Below are 6,503 nucleotides of genomic sequence, written 5' to 3' on the forward strand. Positions count from 1 at the left end.
CCTAACCACGCGCCTGCAGCCTGCTCTCTTTGTTGGCGCAGGCAGTGCGGGAGGCCGCATTTAATGATTTACCACTGGGTGTTTTGCACAAGGTACTTAATCTTTCTGGGCATCAGTTTGCTCACAGGGCTGTGGGCAGGATGAAATCAGGGAATCTCAGACACTCCTCAGCACAGTGACTTGATCTTACAAAAGCCTTCAGTAACTGTTAGCTATTATTATGACTAGTAACAACGTTCTTAGCAAAACTAAGGACTCAGTTTCCTAATGGTTTTTGCTGGAGAAACTGGCAACTTTTAAGGCAGATTATGTCCTTAGTTCATTCATGCAGGCAATTAAGGGTCTTTGTGAGGTTACCTATTTAAAGAAGTGTTGTCTCTGCATTTTTCTAGAAATTAGCTCAAGAAGCTCTAACTAACCTCTAAATTATAAACCATAGTTAATTATTAAATAAAAGTGGAGATTTTGATGTTACTGGAGATTCAGGATTCCCCTCCCACCCCCTTAGTGTGGTTCCCTTGGATACTTAGATACCTTGGATACACAAACTTAAACTTCTTCCCTTTGGTTGTAGGAACCTGTTTGTGAAAGGTCTTTCGTGTTCTCGGGTCTATGCTGCTTATAATATTTATTACATAGAGACTTTTTTTTTTTAAGTACGGAACTAATATCCGCCCATATTTCCAATCAATAGCAATAAAACTAAAGGATCAAAAACTAAAGAGATTTCAGGCCAGCTCATCATAAGGTGCAGGCTCTCAAGCTTCATGGGTTTGCTGAATTTTCTACTTGGCTGCTGGAGTTGGACAGGTGAGAGGCTGAGGGTGCTGATTCATTATGAGGTGGTGATGATTTAGGTCAGGTAGGGAGGCAGAGAAGTGGCCCATCAGGGCGGCTACTGGAACGCAGGGGACCTGAGGGTTGTGCTTAGAAAATGCAGGCAGAGGATGACCACAGTGGTGGGAAAGGGTAGGCAAGGGCTGAGTTGGGGACAGCTTACCTGACAGAAGCTGAAAACTGAAGAGATAGTTGATTGCCAGATAAATCCAACAGACCAGACTTTGAAATTGTCAGGAGCAACCGCAGAAGGAGTTGTTTCCCGGGTGTGGGGTGAGTGAGCAAGGTCACAGCTCAGGCTGCCTTTTAAAGACTTGGCTTAGGACTCCTGGGGACAGCATGTATGAAAGGGCCAGGGCTTGTGGACCCAGTCATCCTCTAAACAATTGTTGAGTGCTTCCTCTGTGCTGGGGGCTGTAACACGTCTAAAGAGATGGTGGAGACCAGCCACAGGTCTGGAGGTTGGAAGTGCAGGATGAAGGTGTCAGCAGGGGTGGTTCTCCCTGAGACCTGTGACCAGGAACCTGTTCCAGGCCTCTCGGCTAGATACTGGTGGTTTGCTGGTAATTTTTAATGTTCCTTGGCTTCTGGTTGCATCTTCTTCTTCACGTGGTGTCTCCCTGCTGTGTGCATGTCTGTGTTCAAACTTCCCTGTTTTATAAGAACACCAGTCACATTAGACGAGGGCTCACCTTCATCACCTCACGTTAACTTGGTTACCTCTGTAAGGACTGTATCTTCAAAGAAGGTCACATTTCTGGTTACTAGGGGTTAAGACTCCAAAGTATCTTTTTTTTTTTTTTTAAATTGCAGTATAGTTAATTTGCAATGTTCTGTTAGTTTCAAGTGTACAACAAAGTGAGTCAGTTATACATATGTATCTATTCTTTTTCAGATTCTTTTCCATGATAGGTTATTACAAGATTTCAAATATAGTTCCCTGTGCTATACAGTAGGACCTTATTGTTTATCTATTTTAGATATAGTAGTGTGTACATTTTAATCCCAAACTCCTAATGTATCCTCCCCCTCCCTCTGCCGCCACCCCTCGGGATCCCCTTTGGTAGCCATAAGTGTGTGTTCTATGTCTGTGAGTCTGTTTCTGTTTTGTAAATAAGTTCATTTGTATCTTTTTTTCTTTTTTAAGATACCGCATATAAGTGATATCATATGATATTTGTCTTTCTCTGTCTGACTTACTTCACTTAATATGATAATCTCTAGGTCTCCCCATGTTGCTGCAAATGGTGTTATTTCATTCTTTTTTTTATGACTGAGTAATAGGTACCACATCTTCTTTATCCAGTCATCTGTCATGGGATAGCTAGGTTGCTTCCATGTCTTGACTATTGTAAATAGTGTTGGTATGAACATTGGGGTTCATGTGTCTATTTGAATTAGAGTTTTCTCCAGATATATACCCAGGAGTGGGGTTGCATGACCATATATTAACTCCATTTTAGTGTTTAAAGTAACCTCCATACTGCTCTCCTTAGTGGCTGCACCAGTTTACATTCCCACCAAAGTGTAGGAGGGTTGATTTTTCTCCACACCCTCTCCAAAATTTATTATTTGTAGACTTTTTAATGATGGCCTTTCTTATTGGTGTGACATGGTACCTCATTGTAGTTTTGATTTGCACCTCTGTAATCATTAGCGATGTCGAGCATCTTTTCATGTGCCTGTTGGCCATCTGTAGGTCTTCTTTGGAGCAGTATCTATTTAGGTCTTCTGTCCATTTTTTGATTGGCTTGTTTGTTTTGTTGATATTAAGCTGTATGAGCTCTTTGTATATTTTGGAAATTAATCCCTTGTCAGTAGCATCTTCTGCAAATATTTTCTCCCATTCCGTAGGTTGTCTTTTTGTTTTGTTCATGGTTTCCTTTGCTCTGCAAAATCTTTTAAGTTTAATTAGGTCCCACCTGTCTATTTTTGTTTTTATTTCCATTACTCTAGGAGAGGATCCAAAATGATATTGCTGCCGTTTATGTCAAAGAATGTTCTGCCTATGTTTTCCTCTAGGTGTTTAATAGTATCCAGTATTACATTTAGGTCTGTATGCCATTTTCAATTTATTTTTGTTTATGGTTTAGAGAGTGTTCTGATTTCATTCTTTTATATGTAGCTGTCCAGTTTTCCAAGCACCACTTACCGAAGAGACCGTCTTTTCTCCATTGTATATTCTTGCCTTGTTTGTCGTAGATTAATTGACCATAAGTTTGTGTGTTTATTTCTGGGCTTTCTATCCTGTTCCATTGATCTATATTTCTGTTTTTGTGCCAATACCATACTGTTTTGACTGTAGCTCTGTAGTAAAACCTGAAGTCAGGTAGCGTGATTCCTCTGCCTCTGTTCTTATTTCTCAAGATTGCTTTGCCTCTTAGGGGTCTTTTGTGTTTCCATACAAATTTTAAAATTATTTGTTCTAGTTCTGTGAAAAATGCCATTGGTAATTCGATAGGTATTGTGTTGAATCTGTAGATTGTCTTGCATAGTATGGTCATCTTAACAATATAGATTCTTCCAGTCCAAAACACAGTATATCTTTCCATCTGTTTGTGTTGTCTTCTATATCTTTTATCAGCATCTTATAGTTTTCAGAGCACAGGTCTTTGCCTCCTTAGGTAGGTTTATTCTTAGGTAGTTTATTCTTTTTGGTGCTGTAGTTAATGGAATTGTTTCTTTAATTTCTCTTCTGATATTTCCTTGTTCATGTATAGAAATGCAACAGATTTCTGTAAAGTAATTTTGTACCCTGCAAATTTATGGAATTCATTAATGAACTCTAGTAGCTTTCTGGTGGTGTCTTTAGGATTTTCTATGTATACTTCATGTCATCTGCAAACAGTGAGGGTTTTACATCTTCTTTTCCAATTTGGATTCCTTTAGTTTCTTTTTCCTGTCTGGTTGGTGTGGCTAGGACTTCCAAAACTATGTTGAATAAAAGTGGTGAGAGTGGGCATTCTTGTCTTGTTTCTGAACTTAGTGGAAATGCTTTCAGCTTTTCACTGTTGAGAATGATGTTAGCTGTGAGTTTGTCATATATGGCTTTATTATGTTGAGATATGGTCCCTCTATGCCCACTTTCTGAAGAGTTTTTATCATAAATCGATGTTGAATTTTATGAAAAGCTTTTTCTGCATCTATTGAGCTGATCATATGGTTTTTATTCTTCAGTTTGTTAATGTGACGTATCACATTGACTGATTTCCGAATATTGAAAAATCCTAGCATCCCTGGGATAAATCCCCTTGATCATGGTGTATGATCATTTTAATGTATTGTTGGGGTTGATTTGATAGTATTTTGTTGAGGAATTTTGCATCTATGTTCTTAAGTGATATTGGCGTGTAAATTTCTTCTTTTTTTTTTTTAATGATATCTTTATCTGGTTTTGGTGTCAGGGTGATGGTGGCCCCATAGAATGAGTTTGGAAGTGTTCCTTCCCCTGCATTTTTTTCTGGAATAGTTTCAGAGAATGGGTGTTAACCCTTCTCTAAATGTTTGGTAGAATTCACCTGTGAGGCCGTCTGGTCCTGGACTTTAAAGTTTCTGATTCAGTTTCAGTACTGGTAATTGGTCTGTTCATATTTTCTATTTCCTCCTGGTACAGGCTTGGTACCTTCCTAAGAATTTGTCCGTTTCTTTGTCCATTTTATTGGTGTATAGTTGCTTGTAGTAGTCTCTTATGGTCCTTTGTATTTCTCTGGTGTCAGTTGTAACTTCTCCTTTTTTATTTCTAAGTTTATTGATTTGAGTCCTCTCCCTTTTTTTTCTTGATGAGTCTGGCTAACAGTTTGTCAATTTTGTTTATCTTTTCAAAGAACCAGCTTTTAGTTTCATTGATCAATAGGGAAGCATTAACGACTTTCTTACCTGGGCGGTGGGGGGGGGGGCAGTTTCCTAAAGTGGACAAGTCAGTATTTAAATTTAATTCAGAAGGAAACCATGCCAAATGACAGCTGTTTTCTTTTTATGGCTGTTCCTATTTGCCTTATATATTGAGGTGCACCTATGTTGGGTGCATATATATATTTACAATTGTGATATCTTCTTCTTGGATTGATCCCTTGATCGTTATGTAGTGTCTTCTTTGTGTTCTGTAACAGTCTTTATTTTAAAGTCTATTTGTCTGATATGAGTATTGCTACTCCAGCTTTCTTTTGATTTCCATTTGCATGAAATACCTTTTTTCAACGTCTCACTTTCAGTCTGTGTGTGTCCCTATATCCGAAGCGGGTCTCTTGTACACAGTGTATATAAGGGTCTTGTTTTCGTTTCCATTCAGTCAGTCAGTGACTTTTGGTTGGAGCATTTATTCTGTTTATGCTTAAGGTAATTATGGATATGTATGTTCTTATTGCCATTTTATTAATTGTTTGAGGTTTGTTTTTGTAGGTCATTTTTCTTCCCTTCCTCTTTTTCTCATCTCTTCTGATTCGATGACTAAGTTTAGTGCTGTGGTTGGATTCCTTTTTCGTTTTTGTGTGTGTATCTATTGTAGATTTTTGGTTTGAGGTTACCATAGGTTTTGATATAGCAGTCTGTATATAAACAAGATTGTTTTAAGTTGCTGGTCTTTTAATTTCAAATGCATTCCAATATCCTGCATTTGTGCTCTTTTCTTCTCATGATTGCTGGTTTTGCTATCATACTTGTCTGTGGATGATTTCCTATGTTTACTGTATGTTTGCCTTTACCAGTGAGCCTTTCCATTCATCATTTTCTTGTTTCTACTTGTGGCCTTTTCGTTTCTGCCTAGAGAAGTTCCTTTAGCATTGTTGCAAAGCTGGTCTGGTGGTGCTGAATTCTCTTAGCTTTTGCTTGTCTGTAAACTTTTGATTTCTCCATTGAATCTGCATAAGAGCCTCTGCTGGCTAGAGTATTCTGGGTTGTAGGTTCTTACCTTTCATCACGTTAAAGATATCATGCCACTCTTTTCTGGCCTGCAAAGTTTCTGTTGAGAAATCAGCTGGTACCCTTATGGGAATTCCCTTGCATGTTATTTGTTGCTTTTCCCTTGTTGCTTTTAATATTTTTTCTTTGTCCTTAATTTTTGTCAGTTTGATTACTGTGTGTCTTGGCGTGTTCCTCCCTGGATTTATACAGCCTGGGACTCTCTGTGCTTCCTGACAACTGTTCATTTTAGGTCAACTTGAAAGAGCCATATTGATTCCCACCAGGACCAAACGCTGCAGCTCATTCATATGCTGGGAAAATACTAACTGTGATGGAAATGTTTACATACACAAGGATGGCGAGAATGACAGTGACATAAACTTCCTAGTTCCTTAAAGGACGTGATGACCTTACAAGGATGGGGCTTGGAATGCTGGTAAATTGTTATACAGCAATGGAAAATGTATACAGGGTGTTTATGATACTGTCCTAATGAGATCCCATTCTTGTACATATTACATGTACATGCATAGGAAACATCTAAAAGAATGGATATGAATGTTGGGGGTGAGACACCCAGTGGCTTTTACTTTATTCCTTATACTTACTGGGTTGTTTGAAAAAAATTAAGTGAGCATATATTTAATAATCAGATAGGGAAAATAAAGATCTTAAAGGTGAGCATTAAAAGTATATCCTAAGTACCTCAAAGGAGTCTAGTAGATTGAAATTACGTAACTGATAAGAACGTGCTTTTGAAAGTTGTG

The 6,503-nt window shown here is 38.3% G+C and overlaps 1 long non-coding RNA gene across 1 annotated transcript in view; it reads left to right on the forward strand.

Annotated features, from left to right (window-relative positions):
- LOC125964778 (uncharacterized) overlaps positions 1-6,503 on the forward strand; it is a 33,489-nt gene that overhangs the window by 25,456 nt on the left and 1,530 nt on the right. The window lies entirely within an intron of this gene.

The sequence above is a fragment of the Orcinus orca genome, chromosome 6, assembly GCF_937001465.1.
Source record: "Orcinus orca chromosome 6, mOrcOrc1.1, whole genome shotgun sequence".
NCBI lineage: Eukaryota > Metazoa > Chordata > Mammalia > Artiodactyla > Delphinidae > Orcinus > Orcinus orca.